The sequence below is a fragment of the Stigmatopora nigra genome, unplaced genomic scaffold, assembly GCF_051989575.1.
Source record: "Stigmatopora nigra isolate UIUO_SnigA unplaced genomic scaffold, RoL_Snig_1.1 HiC_scaffold_26, whole genome shotgun sequence".
In the NCBI taxonomy this organism is placed as follows: Eukaryota; Metazoa; Chordata; class Actinopteri; order Syngnathiformes; family Syngnathidae; genus Stigmatopora; species Stigmatopora nigra.
Genome location: NW_027551605.1, coordinates 2273005 through 2297317, shown reverse-complemented (window position 1 = coordinate 2297317; position 24313 = coordinate 2273005). Strand labels below are relative to the sequence as shown.

The 24313-nt window shown below is 42.0% G+C and overlaps 7 non-coding genes across 7 annotated transcripts; all 7 read left to right on the top strand.

Annotated features, from left to right (window-relative positions):
• The first annotated feature begins 651 nt into the window (after positions 1 to 651).
• LOC144192492 (U1 spliceosomal RNA) lies at positions 652 to 816 on the top strand. Its single transcript, XR_013325144.1, has one exon. It is a non-coding gene; the product is annotated as a U1 spliceosomal RNA (small nuclear RNA).
• Positions 817 to 9422: 8606 nt separating this feature from the next.
• LOC144192672 (U2 spliceosomal RNA) lies at positions 9423 to 9613 on the top strand. Its single transcript, XR_013325315.1, has one exon. It is a non-coding gene; the product is annotated as a U2 spliceosomal RNA (small nuclear RNA).
• A 412-nt stretch (positions 9614 to 10025) lies between these two features.
• On the top strand, positions 10026 to 10138 carry LOC144192772 (U5 spliceosomal RNA). The gene has a single exon (XR_013325415.1). It is a non-coding gene; the product is annotated as a U5 spliceosomal RNA (small nuclear RNA).
• Positions 10139 to 11035: 897 nt separating this feature from the next.
• Positions 11036 to 11200, top strand: LOC144192538 (U1 spliceosomal RNA). Its single transcript, XR_013325190.1, has one exon. It is a non-coding gene; the product is annotated as a U1 spliceosomal RNA (small nuclear RNA).
• A 795-nt stretch (positions 11201 to 11995) lies between these two features.
• Positions 11996 to 12185, top strand: LOC144192671 (U2 spliceosomal RNA). Its single transcript, XR_013325314.1, has one exon. It is a non-coding gene; the product is annotated as a U2 spliceosomal RNA (small nuclear RNA).
• A 10372-nt stretch (positions 12186 to 22557) lies between these two features.
• On the top strand, positions 22558 to 22670 carry LOC144192713 (U5 spliceosomal RNA). The gene has a single exon (XR_013325354.1). It is a non-coding gene; the product is annotated as a U5 spliceosomal RNA (small nuclear RNA).
• Positions 22671 to 23567: 897 nt separating this feature from the next.
• Positions 23568 to 23732, top strand: LOC144192808 (U1 spliceosomal RNA). The gene has a single exon (XR_013325447.1). It is a non-coding gene; the product is annotated as a U1 spliceosomal RNA (small nuclear RNA).
• Positions 23733 to 24313: the final 581 nt, after the last annotated feature.

Below are 24313 nucleotides of genomic sequence, written 5' to 3'. Positions count from 1 at the left end.
ATCACTTACTCAATAGTTTGAACAACAATTTTATTCCACATTTACAGAAATTAAATTCTCTACTTTGTGATTCACCCAATATCTCTGAATATACCAAGGCCACAACTCCCTGACGTTGTCTTAGCAGAGTCCCTGACTCCATTAACGTACCAAGAATAGAAGTCCCTGATTTAATCTCAGCGGAGTGCCTGACTCTATTTTGTTCTACCTAAGTTGGGCCCGGACCATAGTGTTCTACATACTTTGGTCCCAGAGCACAAACTATTATGTTCTGTGCAAGTTGCTCCCAGACCACAAAATGTTAATACTAGCGCAGTGATAATACTCATTCAAATTATCACACTTCACGGAGACAGGAGTCAAAGGGTGAACTCACGATCTTGCTCGTTCCGAACCTGCCCTAGTTCGGGGGACCCGTCGCCAGATCACCGGTGCGGCGAGGGAACGTCCGTCGAGTTGACCCTTTCAATGGAGGATGCTGTCGTCGTCGCTCCGGCAATTGTTGGCTGTTGGGTCTCCGGTTTTCGGCACCAAAGTGAGATAGATCTGAAATACAACTTCAGCAGCAGGTTAAGAAAGGGGTGCCGATGAGCCCATGACTGAAGATGTTGAGCAGGCGAAAGAACATAGTGCTGCGTCTGTGTACAACTCATACTTACCTGGCAGGGGCGATACCATGATCATGAAGGTGGTTCTCCCAGGGTGAGGCTCAGCCATTGCACTCCCGGCCACGCTGACCCCTGCGAATTCCCCAAATGTGGGAATCTCGACTGCACAATTTCTGAGAGTGGGGGACTGCGTCCGCGCTCTCCCCTGATCGTTTGTTAAATTGCCTTTGAACTGGAGGGTAATTTCAATTTGACGTGCACCCGAATCCAACAAAGTTGATATCATTCTCACACGCTGCATTCCATGTGTCGATTGAACATTGGCATTCCTTTGGGTTCTGTGATGCTTTCAAAATGGCCACACAATGATCTTTACAACAAGGCCAAGGTGATAGAGGCATAACTGAAAATTGTAGTATTTTCTTCTTCGAATCATTTTTGTGTTTGTATCAATCACTGGTTTTCAATTCTTGTGTATTTTGCCTGTGAGGTGATTGTTCAATCCAGTTATAATTTATATCATTTGAATTAAATATCTTTGAAGTGGACAATACTAGTTGAATTGTGAGTTGATCGATTTTGTGACATACTAGTGGAAAGTTGTCTTTGTTCATCACAAGTGCAGGGGACAGGAAGTAATACATTAGGCAGGGGCTGTTGATTTGTTTTCATTTTTTGCAAATAATGTTCAAACTGTCAGGTTCATTAATAATTACCTTCGCTCGTAATTATCAATAACTGCAGGAAGACATCTTATTCAATTATTGACATTTAATTAAATAGAAATGGATACAACAGATAAAAGCCTCCGGAGGGGAGCGTTACAGCAAGTGTCACCTTACAACTTCCGAACGTCTCCTCGAATAGACGTTTTCGTACGCTTCTTATTGCCACGAATCAAAACAATTTACAGAGTTGTTGATCATTCCATCACGTATGAGTAAAAACAACATCTGGGACTACAATAACAATCAAAGTATTTTACCAATAACAAAAACAGGAGACTAGACTTAACAACATTTAGATTAGAGTAATTATACAACTTCCTTGACCTAAGAATCATATAATATAATCATATTCATATAATGATTACATACAGAAAAACCCGAAGTGTACGGTTTCATAACGATAACAACATTCTTGTTATTGGCCGAATAGCCCTGGCCTCGTCACCAAGGGCCCACCAAATCTCAAGGACCCAGATTGGGTGGATTGTTTGTATAACCATCCTGGAACAGGCCGTCCAGGTTAAAGATGACTTGGCAATACTCGTGACCTCGCAACATTTTGAAAATAGAAAGAGAATGATTTAAACAAAGAAAGGAATTAATACAGAGAATAGAAAGAGAATGATTTAACAAAGAAATGAATTAATACGACTATTATAAAAGTAATACAGAATAAACCCAACATTCCCCCGTTTTTATAATATGTATGTTATTAGTCATTTCTTAGTAATCACTAAATGGTAATGTCGGGTGACTGTGATTTTTCCCGCCTACTCCTTACTCCCATGGCTGGTCTGAAAAAGAAAGAACATAATTATATTCGTCCAATTGGTCCTCGGATTTACCGTACTCCTGGACCTCACTGCTTTCCCCAAACCGTCCCATAAGATACAACTCATGTACTTTAGAATTTGTAGGGGCAATTGCAGTATTTATAAGTCGGCTTAGCAAGGAGCGCAAACAGGGGATACTACATCACCCACACAATGTTAGGATAGCGGTAATTGTGCCTATAGTCACCACGAAGGATGTAGCCAAATCTTTAGATTTTCCAAAGGTCTTATCCCACCAATCTGACAATGCGGACGTATCTACTCCAGAGTGCTCTTGCATATTCCGGTTTAGTGTTTGCAGGCCAGTAATGGCCCTGGTGAGAGATCCACTGGGTGACGTGTTGTTCGGTATGAAGGTGCAACATTGTTTTACAAACATTGCACACACGCCCCCTGTTTCAAGGATCATATCCACCGCTATGCGACCCCGGAACGCCATCAGACTGGTAGCTGCCAGTTGTTCCTTCATGGCCACAAATCCCTGTTCAGTATAATTTCCAAGTTTTGGACATTGTAATGTAAGTAATTTATTCTATCCACATTTTTGTTTGGGGTGATTAGAAGGAAGATAGACTCCCAACCTGCTGCGATCTGATTAGCCATCTTATACTCATCTGGTACGCCCCGGGGGATGCCAATCGCATCAATGTATGTTGGATCTCCTTCCCTCCATGCCTCTCGACGATGTCGGGAGGGTCGACCCTTCACCTCCGAATTCTGAGCCGCCAATTGTATCTCCTCCACTGTGGATGGAAAAACAGACACCGGTGAGAGCAGTGAGACCAAAGTACCTAGTCCTGCCGCGTTTCGGCAGGAGTCGTATAATTTATCTACCACCCCGCCACCATAGGCCAGAACGTGGTATCAGGGGTGTAGTTTGTTTTAGAACGCCGGGACATCACGTCTCATTTATCGCCCCCAGCTTCAGACCATGCCCTGTAAGGTTTAAGCAGGTAAAATGATTAAACAGTGGAAAAATTGACTTCCTATTTACTGCGTAACAGGATAAACACTGTTTCAATATTTTTTTTTTCTTTCTTGCCAAGTAGGACACGTTTTTTCATTTGTAAAAACACTTTTCCCCAAAAGAATGGTGATTGAGGGAGTTGTTAGACCCCATCGTTTTTTCCCTTGTGTCGTAGGTTATCCTAATCTTTTGTAAGATGGTTTAGTCTCAATTGAAACCATATGGAGACGTCAAACCCAATATAAAAGAGTTCCCTATAGTTTTATGGTATTGCTTGCTGAGCAATAATCTTTTCAATTAATATTGGTGTTTCCCGTATTTTATTAAGTCAAAAAGTTTATCTTCCCCGTCCCCTCAATGTTTCAATTGAGACCACCCTTTTACCAAAGTAGCTCCACATAGTGCTTGCCTTCTTTACACTCCATTAACAGTGCCCAATTATCCCCCGTTTGGGAAATCCCTGTTTCAGAAATAAATTTCACAGGTTAATATGTCGGTCCAAGCTTTCCAATCTTGACCAATTTCTGGAACAAGGCTTTTCCCAATCTTCAATTTTTTGCTGTTAATGTACCACACATATTTCCCACCATAGATTGCCCCTTTGTATGGGAACCGGGACGTCGCCGAGTCCAAATATATATTTTCATTTTGGAAATTTGATTTAGTAGGTAATGTTAATTAAATGTAAATGTGTATGTTTCTCGGTTTACCCTCCCGTAAGAAGGTGTATCCTCAATTGAAACGCCTCCGCCTTTTTCTCCAACTGGAGAAAACAACCCTACTGTGGAAAGGAACAGAATCACAATCATCATTAATGTCATTGCCCCAAAAGCAATAATTGTTTTCAACATGACTTTTTGTCTTTGTTTAGGGATTTTTCCTCTTGAAACGTTTCAATTTAGACAACCTTCTTACTGTGGGAAAGGTGCATCCGTGTCCCCTTTCAGTAACAAGGACCCTCCCACTTTGCGTTGCTCCGATGTTTCTTCTTTTATGCTGCTTATCAGCATCCAGTCTTCAAGAATCACCGTCGCTTCGTCCGTTTCCTGTTGAGAAGCAAAATCTCCCTCTGATAGTCTAAATTTGGTGTGTGCGATTTTTTTTCTGATAGATTCGCCTCATCATCCAATTGTCATTGTGTGGTGAATAATAACAATTTGTAAGGTCTACCAAACAGGACTTCATATAAGGTCCGCCAATTGTGGATGGTAGACAACTATTATATTAACAAAATGGGAGCCATTATCACTATAAATAGTTTCTGGAATTCCATATCGTGGAATGATATCCATATGATCTAATAAAAATAAAATAAAATCTATATGTATTTTTTGAAATGGATATGTGGGTATGCATATAGATTTAAACCCTAAGCCTTGTAGTGCCGTTGTAGCAAGGCCACCTCCCCCTTGTCGAGACATAGGTCTTCCCTTGACTCAAGCCCAAATTATTTTCTTTATTGATAGATTATGTCTCGGTGGTCTGCCAATCAAAAAACACAAAAAGACAAACTATCATTCACGCTCACACTCATAAAAAGAAGAATTTAGTGTGTTCAACCAGTCTAGCATCCATAATTTCATTTTGTGGGAGTAAACTGGAGTACCCGGAGAAAATCCACAAATTCTCGAGGACGCCATGAATACCCCACATTCCGGAAAGTCTGGATCCACCCCGCATTCATTAGTAGATCCTTTAATATACACACCCCCACTCTAGCATTTTAACCGTTTGTAAAAAAATTACCTTAAAGTTTCACACGAAGTTATATCCTTTTTAATGCTATCAGTTTAGCTGTTTGTTCCCCGAATTGAGGTGGCAATAGTTTCACATCTAAGGTTTTTATTTTCACAGCCGCCATGACCTAATGGCCCCCTATCAGGTTTTTGGAAAATCCCAATTCCCTTTAATAGCATGCCAATCACCTTTTAATGCGGCCATCCAATTTTGTTTCCACTTTTTTTTTTTTCCCCAGGTGATAAAATAATCTCCCCCATTTGTAAAACAAATTCATCCACGCCTAATTTATACAACATGACGCCTATGGCCTTTATTACGTCGCCTTGACTCCAAATTCTATGAACCAAGATAACACACCGAATTTGTAAGCGAATTTCCCCCATCCCATTTTATTCATAGACAACCCATCTACCTAAAGCGTCACTTGTTTCAAAACATGAAAGGCCCCACTAGAATTCGTGCATCCAGCGCCAAATAGAGCCTATTTACACATTTGTCTCAAACTTGTTTTAGATATGGGGTCCCCAATTTCCCAAAATTTCCCAGAATTCATGTACTACCACATCCTGTCAAAAACCCAAAACGACTAACATAACCTGTTTCTAAGCCAGATTCTGGAATTTGGAGAATTTCTCCTTTCCCTCCCTTATCTAAGCTTGTTATTGTCACTCGTTATCACTGTAACATTCAGGCGTATTAACCCCATCGTTGCTAAAGTTCTCACCAATTTGCATGCCCTTAAAGCAGTAAAAAGCAACGTTATTTGGTTGTATCAATTGACCAATGCTTATCCAATCCGTAATATCCTTAAAGTCACCAATATGACCTGTGACAAAGCATATTTCCTCCCGCCAGGACAACAGACAATGTTCTTTCAAGTGCACTTTGAAAAACATTCCATGTTACTCCATTCTTAGGGAAAATATGCTCATCCTAAACCAATTATTTTATTTACAATTCACCTAATTATTTGGATGAATGCCATGAATTTTATCATGCCACTATTGCATTGTAAATTTCCCATCTGATATCGTTAACAGCCAAATAATTCAATACCTACTATATACTTTGTAAATCACCTCATATGATGTTTACTTAAGACAAGAGTCATTTCCCATAGCCTGTTACCAAAACAAAAATCTACAACAATTAAATTAGAGAAATCAACCTTTTGTTAGGCAATTCCTAATTACAAGCTTTAATGTTTTAAAAACCTTATTGTCACCAATATACCATAATATTGTAAATTTTGTCATCCTGGCCTTTTCTTTTAACCAGCCAACCTCCTGGATTTAAGTATTTTGAACAATCAAAATATTCTGAAATAGTATTAATATTATTTTATCCTCCAAAAGCTAGTTTCCTTTAACTAAGAGCCCTTTGAAATCCACTATTGCTCAAAAATGACTATTTTGGTCTATTTCCCAAATCCAAAGCTTTTTACCAAATCAACCTTTTACTGAACAGATTTTCTATCCTCTTAATACATTTCATTTTAAAACCCAAAATATCAATGCGAAAGCATTCGCATAACCTTGCATTTCTTGCAGCCCATGTATTGTTCTTATTCTGAAAAGTCCAAACAGAAAACGCAATTAGCCGTTAACTATGACCTCCACTCTTGCTGCGAAAACAGCATTGTTATCTTATGTTTACAAACCAGCTTTTTCCCTGTGCCCAAATACAACGCTTTTTAGAGAAGACAACCATTAAAACGTCAAATTAACCCCTCTTCCGATATTCAACTACATCACAATATTTTTCCAAGACCCCATATATCCAGAATATGTATGCTGCAAGCACAACAATATGGCAAAAACCCATTTTCTGCCCTCAAGTTTGCTTCAGCACCCCCAAGGCCAATTATTATTATTATAATGTCTTCACGGAAGGATCACAAAATTTTAGTCGTTTACACGGTCCGAACGCTCCCGAAAGCCCAACACAGTTAAATCGTCTGCCCCGCGGCCCACATGTTTCACTCCCATCTAATCAGCAGCCGCTGCACCAGAAACGCTTCCCCCGCAGTCGACACATTTTTTTTTTTTTGCAAGTCTAGAGCATAATAAAAACACAGTTGACATTCCCTGCTAAACATTTAAATGATCATTTTGTATATATTCTTTTGTCTTTTTAAACACCATCTTCCCGTTAGCGGACGGGATCAAAAACCAAGCTGCAATAAGCCATCACATTGCTGTAAATTGACAGTACATATAGGTTATATTAACAAAGCACCACCAGCACTTGGAAATAACCATTCTAATTGTTGTTATACAAGCCCAAGCATCACAAAAAACCCAATTTAATTGTAATCACAAAACGTCATACCTGGATTAACCAAATCAAATACCAGTGTCCCCATTAATTTTCTAGCTCCCTTTATTTTTGTTAAACTTCCTCCGCGCCCGTCACCTAGCTCGGTAAATATTTTCCCCGTTAGCCGAGGAGGCCCCGCTAATTTTCCTTACCAAACAGTACTTTCCCGCCGCCACGGTCTTAAATATATCCCCGTTATCCGAGGGAACCCCCACTATTTTGCCAAAATAGTATTTTTAACTTCTCCCCGGCCTTATTTTGCCATTAGTGTCTGTGGAACAAGCTGTTACACTTTTATCCACTCACATATTATTTATATATGTATATTACCTCTATACATTAGTGCATATATTATCCTGCATTCTATGCATTTTAAGCTGGCCAGCAAACCCATTTTTATTTATCCATAAATATAGCTGTGTAATAATTTTAAAGCGCTTTGTCTTTCCAATTTTTTCCAATCCTTACAAGTTAGACGTATTTTTTGGATCGTCATCCAAACCCGCCTTACAACACGTGTTTCCCATATTTTACTTTTTTGTAGTGAGTTCGTGTGCCTCACACAGTTAACTTTATTATATCTATTTTTATTATTATCACTCCTTCGACTGTATTTCCTAGGCTTATCTTAATTTTACTGCAGAAACCACACACACACCATACAACATTTACAACATATTCGTGCCTACCCTTTAGACACAGGACACTTTCCAGCCCCAACATTGTACCTCCAGTACAATACATTCGTGCCTACCCTTGAGACACAGGACCCTTTCCAGCCCCAACATTGTACCTCCAGTACAATATATTCGTGCCTACCCCTGAGACACAGGACACTTTCCAGCAAAGTGCCCCACCGTACCTGCCATTGACTAGTATAAACACAGGGTTTTGTCGCCGTCACCCAAGACGCGAAACCAGCCCACAATGGACCTCACATACAATGTCCCTTTAACGCATTTGGAAACACCGTCACAACATGCAGACATTAATGTGGACTTACCCGAGATCCATCAGATGTCTCCCTCCAGCAGGAAAAGTCTTCAACCGCCGAGAATCCAGGCGCCCCCGTCGAAAACTCCGGCCCACCAAGGGTTTTGAAGACGCCGTGCGCACGGTCACTTACCAGATGTCGAACAGCAGCGCCTGGGTTCTCGCTCCGGTATATTGACCTCCATGGCTCAGAAGGACCAAAATGTCAGGTTCATTAATAATTACCTTCGTCCGTAATTATCAATAACTGCAGGAAGACATCTTATTCAATTATTGACATTTAATTAAATAGAAATGGATACAACAGATAAAAGCCTCCGGAGGGGAGCGTTACAGCAAGTGTCACCTTACAACTTCCGAACGTCTCCTCGAATAGACGTTTTCGTACGCTTCTTATTGCCACGAATCAAAACAATTTACAGAGTTGTTGATCATTCCATCACGTATGAGTAAAAACAACATCTGGGACTACAATAACAATCAAAGTATTTTACCAATAACAAAAACAGGAGACTAGACTTAACAACATTTAGATTAGAGTAATTATACAACTTCCTTGACCTAAGAATCATATAATATAATCATAATCATATAATGATTACATACAGAAAAACCCGAAGTGTATGGTTTCATAACGATAACAACATTCTTGTTATTGGCCGAATAGCCCTGGCCTCGTCACCAAGGGCCCACCAAATCTCAAGGACCCAGATTGGGTGGATTGTTTGTATAACCATCCTGGAACAGGCCGTCCAGGTTAAAGATGACTTGGCAATACTCGTGACCTCGCAACATTTTGAAAATAGAAAGAGAATGATTTAAACAAAGAAAGGAATTAATACAGAGAATAGAAAGAGAATGATTTAACAAAGAAATGAATTAATACGACTATTATAAAAGTAATACAGAATAAACCCAACAAAACAAATGGCTTTTCACTGCTAAGGATATTGGTTGCCAAAAGGAGAACCTTGGTTGCTGGTAAATAGGTTTAGGTTATTGCTACTTTCCTATTGGACCGTTGTGAGTCACATGACCTGAACCACAGCACATTTTTGAAGCATTTGCTCCATTTAAACACAGAAAAGCAACACAGTTTTCCATCGTCAAACAGACTGTGTGTAGTTTTAGCTTGTCGTACAAAGTGTGCCTTTGTCGTCATGTGATCTTTGTAACCATTACTATAGCTCGTAATGGCTGGAAGGAAGCCGTCCTTCCTGCCGGCGTCTGGCTTATCACTTCTCAGCCTTTTGGCTAAGACCAAGGGTAGTATCTGTACTTATCAGCTTAATTTCAGATACGTCCCCTATCTGGGGACCATATATTAAATTGATTTTTGGAACTGGGAGATGGCCTAGGGGCTTGCTCCATCCACTCCACGCATCGACCTGGTATTGCAGTACCTCCAGGAATGGTGTGCCCCTCTTCATTGTCAATATCAAGCATTATCTCTCCTCTAAACCTAGAACTCTTGAGAAGGTAATGGTGAAAGGTAAACATGTTACCTGTGAACTAGTGTTGTTATTGAGTTAATTTGTGATAGTTGTGAAGTCATTTGGGTCATTTGAATTCTTTGTTAATTTCACTACACTTCGATAAATCTAACCGATCAACACCCACATGATGATGTCTATGCCCTGCTTCATCTTACACCACAACGCTGCTCCTATCCCCGGTCTGCCTGATACAGTAGCTGCAACGTGATTGGCAGCATTAAAAAAAAGTGATTGGCTGCTCAAAGGACTGGAGTCGCCCATTAGTTAGTAGTGCATTAGCCTGTGTGTTAAAGTACTATTGCGGATATAGACATAGCTCGTTCTGTCGTGCTTTCGTTAGTACACTTGTTTCTCTTCAGATCGCACAAATCTTTCGCCTTTTACTAAAGATTTCCGTGGGGAGGAATATCAAGAGGTCCGTTCAATTTTTTTGATGCTCTGCGCACGCGGAGCTTCACTCATTTGTCAAATCAATGTATTTTAAGAAAAATCATCACATTGGTAGATTAGTGCCTGTCTCCATCAAATCTTCTACCTCCTTCAAACTTGTACATAAACCATGCCTCTGCGCCCATCGAGGGTGACACATGCAAGCCCCCACACTGCGCATTCGCACACACCCCACATTCGGTAACCCGCCAAATCCATCCGACAGTCCGGCAAAAAACCCATCTCCCTTGACGCTCTCCGACCCATATTTATCACTTACTCAATAGTTTGAACAACAATTTTATTCCACATTTACAGAAATTAAATTCTCTACTTTGTGATTCACCCAATATCTCTGAATATACCAAGGCCACAACTCCCTGACGTTGTCTTAGCAGAGTCCCTGACTCCATTAACGTACCAAGAATAGAAGTCCCTGATTTAATCTCAGCGGAGTGCCTGACTCTATTTTGTTCTACCTAAGTTGGGCCCGGACCATAGTGTTCTACATACTTTGGTCCCAGAGCACAAACTATTATGTTCTGTGCAAGTTGCTCCCAGACCACAAAATGTTAATACTAGCGCAGTGATAATACTCATTCAAATTATCACACTTCACGGAGACAGGAGTCAAAGGGTGAACTCACGATCTTGCTCGTTCCGAACCTGCCCTAGTTCGGGGGACCCGTCGCCAGATCACCGGTGCGGCGAGGGAACGTCCGTCGAGTTGACCCTTTCAATGGAGGATGCTGTCGTCGTCGCTCCGGCAATTGTTGGCTGTTGGGTCTCCGGTTTTCGGCACCAAAGTGAGATAGATCTGAAATACAACTTCAGCAGCAGGTTAAGAAAGGGGTGCCGATGAGCCCATGACTGAAGATGTTGAGCAGGCGAAAGAACATAGTGCTGCGTCTGTGTACAACTCATACTTACCTGGAAGGGGCGATGCCACAATCATGAAGGTGGTTCACCCAGGGTGAGGCTCAGCCATTGCACTCCCGGCCAAGCTGACCCCTGCGAATTCCCCAAATGTGGGAATCTCGACTGCACAATTTCTGAGAGTGGGGGACTGCGTCCGCGCTCTCCCCTGATCGTTTGTTAAATTGCCTTTTAACTGGAGGGTAATTTCAATTTGACGTGCACCCGAATCCAACAAAGTTGATATCATTCTCACACGCTGCATTCCATGTGTCGATTGAACATTGGCATTCCTTTGGGTTCTGTGATGCTTTCAAAATGGCCACACAATGATCTTTACAACAAGGCCAAGGTGATAGAGGCATAACTGAAAATTGTAGTATTTTCTTCTTCAAATCATTTTTGTGTTTGTATCAATCACTGGTTTTCAATTCTTGTGTATTTTGCCTGTGAGGTGATTGTTCAATCCAGTTATAATTTATATCATTTGAATTAAATATCTTTGAAGTGGACAATACTAGTTGAATTGTGAGTTGATCGATTTTGTGACATACTAGTGGAAAGTTGTCTTTGTTCATCACAAGTGCAGGGGACAGGAAGTAATACATTAGGCAGGGGCTGTTGATTTGTTTTCATTTTTTGCAAATAATGTTCAAACAAATGGCTTTTCACTGCTAAGGATATTGGTTGCCAAAAGGAGAACCTTGGTTGCTGGTAAATAGGTTTAGGTTATTGCTACTTTCCTATTGGACCGTTGTGAGTCACATGACCTGAACCACAGCACATTTTTGAAGCATTTGCTCCATTTAAACACAGAAAAGCAACACAGTTTTCCATTATCAAACAGACTGTGTGTAGTTTTAGCTTGTCGTACAAAGTGTGCCTTTGTCGTCATGTGATCTTTGTAACCATTACTATAGCTCGTAATGGCTGGAAGGAAGCCGTCCTTCCTGCCGGCGACTGGGTTATCGCTTCTCGGCCTTTTGGCTAAGATCAAGTGTCGTATCTGTTCTTTCAGTTTAATATCTGATACGTCCCCTATCCGGGGACCATATATTAAATTGATTTTTGGAACTGGGAGATGGCCTAGGGGCTTGCTCCATCCACTCCACGCATCGACCTGGTATTGCAGTACTTCCAGGAATGGTGTGCCCCTCTTCATTGTCAATATCAAGCATTATCTCTCCTCTAAACCTAGAACTCTTGAGAAGGTAATGGTGAAAGGTAAACATGTTACCTGTGAACTAGTGTTGTTAATGAGTTAATTTGTGATAGTTGTGAAGTCATTTGGATCATTTGAATTCTTTGTTAATTTCACTACGCTTCGATAAATCTAACCGATCAACACCCACATGATGATGTCTATGCCCTGCTTCATCTTACACCACAACGCTGCTCCTATCCCCGGTCTGCCTGATACAGTAGCTGCAACGTGATTGGCAGCATTAAAAAAAAGTGATTGGCTGCTCAAAGGACTGGAGTCGCCCATTAGTTAGTAGTGCATTAGCCTGTGTGTTAAAGTACTATTGCGGATATAGATGTGACAGGGTGAAGTAATTGATGTTATACATGAGTGCAGGTGTTAAGTTGAAAGGGCACTCATGCCGCTAGCATGCGTTAAAAACGGGGCGATGACGTAATGACTAACCAATGGTCATAGACCTTGGTAGGGTATAATAACGGGCTATTCAGACATTTATCTAAGTTGGTTTTGGAAATACAACAAAGAGCCTGTCTGATTATTTCACCCGTCTTTTAAAGGTATGTTGCTTTGTTTTGAATAACGATTGAGTGTGAGATGTGCAAGAGGCAATAGTAGCATGTGAGAAAGAACGTAATGCTTAAGTGATGCTTGTTTACTTCTTTATGTGTGCGCGTAAATGTGCGAGGCTCGGGTATTGTTTACAGCAAGCTACCTTCGGCCGCTGATTATTTACTTTTTCATGCGTGCGAGTAAATGTGCGAGTCTCGGGTATTGTTTAAAGCGAGCTACCTTCGACCGTGGGTTGTTTACTTTTTTTTATGTGTGTGCGCGAATGTGCGCGTCTCGGGTGCATTGTCTACAGCAGGCTACTTTCGGCCGCCGTTATAACAGTAGCATAATAGTATGCAGTAAATGACGGCCGGAAAAAAAGGTAACAAGTACAATACTCAAAAGTTATAATCGTTTATGCAGCAAGTACATTGCTTTGGATTATAACGGGTTGTTAATATGTTACTATGTATATATTTGAGTGTTATTGTATATTATGTTTTGTGTGAATTGCTTAAATAACTAAAGTTGGTTTTGGAAATACAACAAAGAGCCTGTCTGATTATTTCACCCGTCTTTTAAAGGCGAAACACTACCACCTTCTACCCGTGAAAAATCGCGGGTACAACATTTTTGGAGGCACTGCTGGGATTTGCTGCTTTGATGTCCAGTATTCACAACCTGAGTACTGAATGCTGAGCCCGCAAAACCTAAACCACAACCAGGATCAAGACAGTGAGAAGAGGTGTTGCTGTTAAAAGGAACGTGAAGTTGGCAGAGTACTCGTCATCTGAGGCCAGTAGAGATCATCAGAGAGACGGTAAAAACGTGCCAGTTCAGTGTTCACTTTTGCATCATAAACCAAACTCCTACCGTGTTGAGAAAATGGAAATGGAACGGGAGCAAGTACGCATAGAGGTAGAAGAAATGTTGTACAAGCTAACAGTTAATGACCTGTTAGAAATATGTGATTTCCTTAACATAGGGAAAACGAAACGCATATCAGAATGCACATTGTTGTGGCACATTAATAAACACCTGGAAAGGAGCGAACTCAAAGACGAGGACCAAGGTATGGCTGAGTTGTTAGAATTAAAAGAGGGGATAAGGATGTTGTATGAAGACAGAAGACTGGGGTGGCAGAGACTTTTTGGGGCAAAGCAGGCAATAAATAGTGAACACTTGGCCTCTCTTGAGCGCGAAAAAATTCTCAAGAGGGACCTTGAAGCCATGAAACAAGAACAAGCTAGGCATAATGAAGAGAGCGATAAGCAAAGAAGAGATTTGTTGGAGCAGCTCTCTGCGAGAAATGAAGCTATAGAAATTTACAAAGCTGAGAGAGAAAATCTGCGGTGCGAAAATGCAGAGTTGAAGAACCAGCTTGACAAAACAGTTGGCTGTTTAGAAAAGGCAGCAACAGATGTGGAGGCAAAAGAATTGAAACTTTTATCTTATGAAGAGGAAATAGCCCAACAGAAAAAACTCTTGGCGCTAGAAAACTTGCATACTGATGAAATCGTTCAATCTAAAGATCACATCATCAAAAAACTGGAAGAGGACATATCGAAACAGAGAGAAGCCTTTCAGAAAAAGATTGACCATCTTGAACTTCAGTTTGAACAAGCTGAGCAGCAGAAAACTGATGAGATTAGCGTACTGCAAGAAGAGAAAATGGCTCTGGAGAAACAGGTGGACATGTTTGTTGTGGAGAAGGAGAAACTTTTTCAGACCAAGCAAGCAACAGAAAGAGAGATTATGGCATCTCTCCAGAGGGAGGAAGTACTGAAAGAGGAGCTTGAATTATTGAAGCTGCAAAAAGTTACATTCTTGAAAGAAAGGGAACAAGAACAGGCGAATGAGAGGTTAAAGATAGAATCAACTAGAGCTTTGACCCAATATGGTAGAGATACTGACAAGTCTCCCCTTGAATGTCAAAAATCTAGTGAATCAATTCCTACTCAACAGACAAAGACGAGTAGATTCCCAAAGGTCAAACCAAAACCAGACAACCTGACACCAAGAGGAGGACCTGGGAAACTCCGTGACTTCTGGGAAGATGCAGTTCACACAGTGGTGAAGCAAATGGGATCTGGCCTACTAATTTATGAAGTTAGGCCAGGAAGAGGTAAAGATCGTTCCAGAATTCTGTACAGAAATCTACTAATGTCTTGTGAACATTTGCCCGTTGAGATAACACCAGAAGAAGGGAAAATCGGCACGAGGACGCCGAGAAAGAAAAAGCAGCCGGCATCTCATCAGGAGTCAGAAAAAGAAGGCGATGACGAGGATGACTTCCACTGTGAGCTGCGCCAGCTAAATGAGAGAGGTGCCCAGGAGATGGAGCCGGAGCGCGGGCAGTTCTCAGAGACTTCCCCGCCAACCGCCGTGACGGAACCTGAGGCGCTGACTGATGAACGGCCGAGAAGGGAGAGACACCCACCACGACGTACGACCTATGACCATCTTGGAATCCCCTCCTGTTATAGTACACAGTCACCGCAGGAGCGGCTAACTGTTTACCCTGCACCAGGAGTGAGCCCTTGGTTAGTACACCTGCATCCATATTACCTGCAGCCACCTTTTTTGTTTGGACTCCAACAAGCTTGAACATACAAGGACGACTGTTATGGACTGTCATGGACTGTTATGGACTGTTATGGACTGTGATTACTGTGCCATCCAGTAAAACGTGGACCGTACGAGTTGTGGATTATATTTGAACTGTGGCCGTGCCGCCTGGACTGTAATGAGCATCGGCTCACCAAAGTGGAAATGTTTGGGAGCATATTAATGTCGGGACGACATTTGTTTTTGTGGGGGAGAGTGTGACAGGGTGAAGTAATTGATGTTATACATGAGTGCAGGTGTTAAGTTGAAAGGGCACTCATGCCGCTAGCATGCGTTAAAAACGGGGCGATGACGTAATGACTAACCAATGGTCATAGACCTTGGTAGGGTATAATAACGGGCTATTCAGACATTTATCTAAGTTGGTTTTGGAAATACAACAAAGAGCCTGTCTGATTATTTCACCCGTCTTTTAAAGGTATGTTGCTTTGTTTTGAATAACGATTGAGTGTGAGATGTGCAAGAGGCAATAGTAGCATGTGAGAAAGAACGTAATGCTTAAGTGATGCTTGTTTACTTCTTTATGTGTGCGCGTAAATGTGCGAGGCTCGGGTATTGTTTACAGCAAGCTACCTTCGGCCGCTGATTATTTACTTTTTCATGCGTGCGAGTAAATGTGCGAGTCTCGGGTATTGTTTAAAGCGAGCTACCTTCGACCGTGGGTTGTTTACTTTTTTTTATGTGTGTGCGCGAATGTGCGCGTCTCGGGTGCATTGTCTACAGCAGGCTACTTTCGGCCGCCGTTATAACAGTAGCATAATAGTATGCAGTAAATGACGGCCGGAAAAAAAGGTAACAAGTACAATACTCAAAAGTTATAATCGTTTATGCAGCAAGTACATTGCTTTGGATTATAACGGGTTGTTAATATGTTACTATGTATATATTTGAGTGTTATTGTATATTATGTTTTGTGTGAATTGCTTAAATAACTAAAGTTGGTTTTGGAAATACAACAAAGAGCCTGTCTGATTATTTCACCCGTCTTTTAAAGGCGAAACACTACCACCTTCTACCCGTGAAAAATCGCGGGTACAACATTTTTGGAGGCACTGCTGGGATTTGCTGCTTTGATGTCCAGTATTCACAACCTGAGTACTGAATGCTGAGCCCGCAAAACCTAAACCACAACCAGGATCAAGACAGTGAGAAGAGGTGTTGCTGTTAAAAGGAACGTGAAGTTGGCAGAGTACTCGTCATCTGAGGCCAGTAGAGATCATCAGAGAGACGGTAAAAACGTGCCAGTTCAGTGTTCACTTTTGCATCATAAACCAAACTCCTACCGTGTTGAGAAAATGGAAATGGAACGGGAGCAAGTACGCATAGAGGTAGAAGAAATGTTGTACAAGCTAACAGTTAATGACCTGTTAGAAATATGTGATTTCCTTAACATAGGGAAAACGAAACGCATATCAGAATGCACATTGTTGTGGCACATTAATAAACACCTGGAAAGGAGCGAACTCAAAGACGAGGACCAAGGTATGGCTGAGTTGTTAGAATTAAAAGAGGGGATAAGGATGTTGTATGAAGACAGAAGACTGGGGTGGCAGAGACTTTTTGGGGCAAAGCAGGCAATAAATAGTGAACACTTGGCCTCTCTTGAGCGCGAAAAAATTCTCAAGAGGGACCTTGAAGCCATGAAACAAGAACAAGCTAGGCATAATGAAGAGAGCGATAAGCAAAGAAGAGATTTGTTGGAGCAGCTCTCTGCGAGAAATGAAGCTATAGAAATTTACAAAGCTGAGAGAGAAAATCTGCGGTGCGAAAATGCAGAGTTGAAGAACCAGCTTGACAAAACAGTTGGCTGTTTAGAAAAGGCAGCAACAGATGTGGAGGCAAAAGAATTGAAACTTTTATCTTATGAAGAGGAAATAGCCCAACAGAAAAAACTCTTGGCGCTAGAAAACTTGCATACTGATGAAATCGTTCAATCTAAAGATCACATCATCAAAAAACTGGAAGAGGACATATCGAAACAGAGAGAAGCCTTTCAGAAAAAGATTGACCATCTTGAACTTCAGTTTGAACAAGCTGAGCAGCAGAAAACTGATGAGATTAGCGTACTGCAAGAAGAGAAAATGGCTCTGGAGAAACAGGTGGACATGTTTGTTGTGGAGAAGGAGAAACTTTTTCAGACCAAGCAAGCAACAGAAAGAGAGATTATGGCATCTCTCCAGAGGGAGGAAGTACTGAAAGAGGAGCTTGAATTATTGAAGCTGCAAAAAGTTACATTCTTGAAAGAAAGGGAACAAGAACAGGCGAATGAGAGGTTAAAGATAGAATCAACTAGAGCTTTGACCCAATATGGTAGAGATACTGACAAGTCTCCCCTTGAATGTCAAAAATCTAGTGAATCAATTCCTACTCAACAGACAAAGACGAGTAGATTCCCAAAGGTCAAACCAAAACCAGACAACCTGACACCAAGAGGAGGACCTGGGAAACTCCGTGACTTCTGGGAAGATGCAGTTCACACAGTGGTGAAGCAAATGGGATCTGGCCTACTAATTTATGAAGTTAGGCCAGGAAGAGGTAAAGATCGTTCCAGAATTCTGTACAGAAATCTACTAATGTCTTGTGAACATTTGCCCGTTGAGATAACACCAGAAGAAGGGAAAATCGGCACGAGGACGCCGAGAAAGAAAAAGCAGCCGGCATCTCATCAGGAGTCAGAAAAAGAAGGCGATGACGAGGATGACTTCCACTGTGAGCTGCGCCAGCTAAATGAGAGAGGTGCCCAGGAGATGGAGCCGGAGCGCGGGCAGTTCTCAGAGACTTCCCCGCCAACCGCCGTGACGGAACCTGAGGCGCTGACTGATGAACGGCCGAGAAGGGAGAGACACCCACCACGACGTACGACCTATGACCATCTTGGAATCCCCTCCTGTTATAGTACACAGTCACCGCAGGAGCGGCTAACTGTTTACCCTGCACCAGGAGTGAGCCCTTGGTTAGTACACCTGCATCCATATTACCTGCAGCCACCTTTTTTGTTTGGACTCCAACAAGCTTGAACATACAAGGACGACTGTTATGGACTGTCATGGACTGTTATGGACTGTTATGGACTGTGATTACTGTGCCATCCAGTAAAACGTGGACCGTACGAGTTGTGGATTATATTTGAACTGTGGCCGTGCCGCCTGGACTGTAATGAGCATCGGCTCACCAAAGTGGAAATGTTTGGGAGCATATTAATGTCGGGACGACATTTGTTTTTGTGGGGGAGAGTGTGACAGGGTGAAGTAATTGATGTTATACATGAGTGCAGGTGTTAAGTTGAAAGGGCACTCATGCCGCTAGCATGCGTTAAAAACGGGGCGATGACGTAATGACTAACCAATGGTCATAGACCTTGGTAGGGTATAATAACGGGCTATTCAGACATTTATCTAAGTTGGTTTTGGAAATACAACAAAGAGCCTGTCTGATTATTTCACCCGTCTTTTAAAGGTATGTTGCTTTGTTTTGAATAACGATTGAGTGTGAGATGTGCAAGAGGCAATAGTAGCATGTGAGAAAGAACGTAATGCTTAAGTGATGCTTGTTTACTTCTTTATGTGTGCGCGTAAATGTGCGAGGCTCGGGTATTGTTTACAGCAAGCTACCTTCGGCCGCTGATTATTTACTTTTTCATGCGTGCGAGTAAATGTGCGAGTCTCGGGTATTGTTTAAAGCGAGCTACCTTCGACCGTGGGTTGTTTACTTTTTTTTATGTGTGTGCGCGAATGTGCGCGTCTCGGGTGCATTGTCTACAGCAGGCTACTTTCGGCCGCCGTTATAACAGTAGCATAATAGTATGCAGTAAATGACGGCCGGAAAAAAAGGTAACAAGTACAATACTCAAAAGTTATAATCGTTTATGCAGCAAGTACATTGCTTTGGATTATAACGGGTTGTTAATATGTTACTATGTATATATTTGAGTGTTATTGTATATTATGTTTTGTGTGAATTGCTTAAATAACTAAAGTTGGTTTTGGAAATACAACAAAGAGCCTGTCTGATTATTTCACCCGTCTTTTAAAGGCGAAACACTACCACCTTCTACCCGTGAAAAATCGCGGGTACAACATTTTTGGAGGCACTGCTGGGATTTGCTGCTTTGATGTCCAGTATTCACAACCTGAGTACTGAATGCTGAGCCCGCAAAACCTAAACCACAACCAGGATCAAGACAGTGAGAAGAGGTGTTGCTGTTAAAAGGAACGTGAAGTTGGCAGAGTACTCGTCATCTGAGGCCAGTAGAGATCATCAGAGAGACGGTAAAAACGTGCCAGTTCAGTGTTCACTTTTGCATCATAAACCAAACTCCTACCGTGTTGAGAAAATGGAAATGGAACGGGAGCAAGTACGCATAGAGGTAGAAGAAATGTTGTACAAGCTAACAGTTAATGACCTGTTAGAAATATGTGATTTCCTTAACATAGGGAAAACGAAACGCATATCAGAATGCACATTGTTGTGGCACATTAATAAACACCTGGAAAGGAGCGAACTCAAAGACGAGGACCAAGGTATGGCTGAGTTGTTAGAATTAAAAGAGGGGATAAGGATGTTGTATGAAGACAGAAGACTGGGGTGGCAGAGACTTTTTGGGGCAAAGCAGGCAATAAATAGTGAACACTTGGCCTCTCTTGAGCGCGAAAAAATTCTCAAGAGGGACCTTGAAGCCATGAAACAAGAACAAGCTAGGCATAATGAAGAGAGCGATAAGCAAAGAAGAGATTTGTTGGAGCAGCTCTCTGCGAGAAATGAAGCTATAGAAATTTACAAAGCTGAGAGAGAAAATCTGCGGTGCGAAAATGCAGAGTTGAAGAACCAGCTTGACAAAACAGTTGGCTGTTTAGAAAAGGCAGCAACAGATGTGGAGGCAAAAGAATTGAAACTTTTATCTTATGAAGAGGAAATAGCCCAACAGAAAAAACTCTTGACGCTAGAAAACTTGCATACTGATGAAATCGTTCAATCTAAAGATCACATCATCAAAAAACTGGAAGAGGACATATCGAAACAGAGAGAAGCCTTTCAGAAAAAGATTGACCATCTTGAACTTCAGTTTGAACAAGCTGAGCAGCAGAAAACTGATGAGATTAGCGTACTGCAAGAAGAGAAAATGGCTCTGGAGAAACAGGTGGACATGTTTGTTGTGGAGAAGGAGAAACTTTTTCAGACCAAGCAAGCAACAGAAAGAGAGATTATGGCATCTCTCCAGAGGGAGGAAGTACTGAAAGAGGAGCTTGAATTATTGAAGCTGCAAAAAGTTACATTCTTGAAAGAAAGGGAACAAGAACAGGCGAATGAGAGGTTAAAGATAGAATCAACTAGAGCTTTGACCCAATATGGTAGAGATACTGACAAGTCTCCCCTTGAATGTCAAAAATCTAGTGAATCAATTCCTACTCAACAGACAAAAACGAGTAGATTCCCAAAGGTCAAACCAAAACCAGACAACCTGACACCAAGAGGAGGACCTGGGAAACTCCGTGACTTCTGGGAAGATGCAGTTCACACAGTGGTGAAGCAAATGGGATCTGGCCTACTAATTTATGAAGTTAGGCCAGGAAGAGGTAAAGATCGTTCCAGAATTCTGTACAGAAATCTACTAATGTCTTGTGAACATTTGCCCGTTGAGATAACACCAGAAGAAGGGAAAATCGGCACGAGGACGCCGAGAAAGAAAAAGCAGCCGGCATCTCATCAGGAGTCAGAAAAAGAAGGCGATGACGAGGATGACTTCCACTGTGAGCTGCGCCAGCTAAATGAGAGAGGTGCCCAGGAGATGGAGCCGGAGCGCGGGCAGTTCTCAGAGACTTCCCCGCCAACCGCCGTGACGGAACCTGAGGCGCTGACTGATGAACGGCCGAGAAGGGAGAGACACCCACCACGACGTACGACCTATGACCATCTTGGAATCCCCTCCTGTTATAGTACACAGTCACCGCAGGAGCGGCTAACTGTTTACCCTGCACCAGGAGTGAGCCCTTGGTTAGTACACCTGCATCCATATTACCTGCAGCCACCTTTTTTGTTTGGACTCCAACAAGCTTGAACATACAAGGACGACTGTTATGGACTGTCATGGACTGTTATGGACTGTTATGGACTGTGATTACTGTGCCATCCAGTAAAACGTGGACCGTACGAGTTGTGGATTATATTTGAACTGTGGCCGTGCCGCCTGGACTGTAATGAGCATCGGCTCACCAAAGTGGAAATGTTTGGGAGCATATTAATGTCGGGACGACATTTGTTTTTGTGGGGGAGAGTGTGACAGGGTGAAGTAACTGATGTTATACATGAGTGCAGGTGTTAAGTTGAAAGGGCACTCATGCCGCTAGCATGCGTTAAAAACGGGGCGATGACGTAATGACTAACCAATGGTCATAGACCTTGGTAGGGTATAATAACGGGCTATTCAGACATTTATCTAAGTTGGTTTTGGAAATACAACAAAGAGCCTGTCTGATTATTTCACCCGTCTTTTAAAGGTATGTTGCTTTGTTTTGAATAACGATTGAGTGTGAGATGTGCAAGAGGCAATAGTAGCATGTGAGAAAGAACGTAATGCTTAAGTGATGCTTGTTTACTTCTTTATGTGTGCGCGTAAATGTGCGAGGCTCGGGTATTGTTTACAGCAAGCTACCTTCGGCCGCTGATTATTTACTTTTTCATGCGTGCGAGTAAATGTGCGAGTCTCGGGTATTGTTTAAAGCGAGCTACCTTCGACCGTGGGTTGTTTACTTTTTTTTATGTGTGTGCGCGAATGTGCGCGTCTCGGGTGCATTGTCTACAGCAGGCTACTTTCGGCCGCCGTTATAACAGTAGCATAATAGTATGCAGTAAATGACGGCCGGAAAAAAAGGTAACAAGTACAATACTCAAAAGTTATAATCGTTTATGCAGCAAGTACATTGCTTTGGATTATAACGGGTTGTTAATATGTTACTATGTATATATTTTAGTGTTATTGTATATTATGTTTTGTGTGAATTGCTTAAATAACTAAAGTTGGTTTTGGAAATACAACAAAGAGCCTGTCTGATTATTTCACCCGTCTTTTAAAGGCGAAACACTACCACCTTCTACCCGTGAAAAATCGGGGGTACAACATAGACAGCTCGTTCTGTCGTGCTTTCGTCAGTACACTTGTTTCTCTTCAGATCGCACAAATCTTTCGCCTTTTACTAAAGATTTCCGTGGGGAGGAACATCAAGAGGTCCGTTCAATTTTTTTGATGCTCTGCGCACGCGGAGCTTCCCTCATTTGTCAAATCAATGTATTTTAAGAAAATTCATCACATTGGTAGATTAGTGCCTGTCTCCATCAAATCTTCTACCTCCTTCAAACTTGTACATAAACCATGCCTCTGCGCCCATCGAGGGTGACACATGCAAGCCCCCACACTGCGCATTCGCACACACCCCACATTCGGTAACCCGCCAAATCCATCCGACAGTCCGGCAAAAAACCCATCTCCCTTGACGCTCTCCGACCCATATTTATCACTTACTCAATAGTTTGAACAACAATTTTATTCCACATTTACAGAAATTAAATTCTCTACTTTGTGATTCACCCAATATCTCTGAATATACCAAGGCCACAACTCCCTGACGTTGTCTTAGCAGAGTCCCTGACTCCATTAACGTACCAAGAATAGAAGTCCCTGATTTAATCTCAGCGGAGTGCCTGACTCTATTTTGTTCTACCTAAGTTGGGCCCGGACCATAGTGTTCTACATACTTTGGTCCCAGAGCACAAACTATTATGTTCTGTGCAAGTTGCTCCCAGACCACAAAATGTTAATACTAGCGCAGTGATAATACTCATTCAAATTATCACACTTCACGGAGACAGGAGTCAAAGGGTGAACTCACGATCTTGCTCGTTCCGAACCTGCCCTAGTTCGGGGGACCCGTCGCCAGATCACCGGTGCGGCGAGGGAACGTCCGTCGAGTTGACCCTTTCAATGGAGGATGCTGTCGTCGTCGCTCCGGCAATTGTTGGCTGTTGGGTCTCCGGTTTTCGGCACCAAAGTGAGATAGATCTGAAATACAACTTCAGCAGCAGGTTAAGAAAGGGGTGCCGATGAGCCCATGACTGAAGATGTTGAGCAGGCGAAAGAACATAGTGCTGCGTCTGCGTACAACTCATACTTACCTGGCAGGGGCGATACCATGATCATGAAGGTGGTTCACCCAGGGTGAGGCTCAGCCATTGCACTCCCGGCCACGCTGACCCCTGCGAATTCCCCAAATGTGGGAATCTCGACTGCACAATTTCTGAGAGTGGGGGACTGCGTCCGCGCTCTCCCCTGATCGTTTGTTAAATTGCCTTTTAACTGGAGGGTAATTTCAATTTGACGTGCACCCGAATCCAACAAAGTTGATATCATTCTCACACGCTGCATTCCATGTGTCGATTGAACATTGGCATTCCTTTGGGTTCTGTGATGCTTTCAAAATGGCCACACAATGATCTTGTCAACAAGGCCAAGGTGATAGAGGCATAACTGAAAATTGTAGTATTTTCTTCTTCAAATCATTTTTGTGTTTGTATCAATCACTGGTTTTCAATTCTTGTGTATTTTGCCTGTGAGGTGATTGTTCAATCCAGTTATAATTTATATCATTTGAATTAAATATCTTTGAAGTGGACAATACTAGTTGAATTGTGAGTTGATCGATTTTGTGACATACTAGTGGAAAGTTGTCTTTGTTCATCACAAGTGCAGGGGACAGGAAGTAATACATTAGGCAGGGGCTGTTGATTTGTTTTCATTTTTTGCAAATAATGTTCAAACAAATGGCTTTTCACTGCTAAGGATATTGGTTGCCAAAAGGAGAACCTTGGTTGCTGGTAAATAGGTTTAGGTTATTGCTACTTTCCTATTGGACC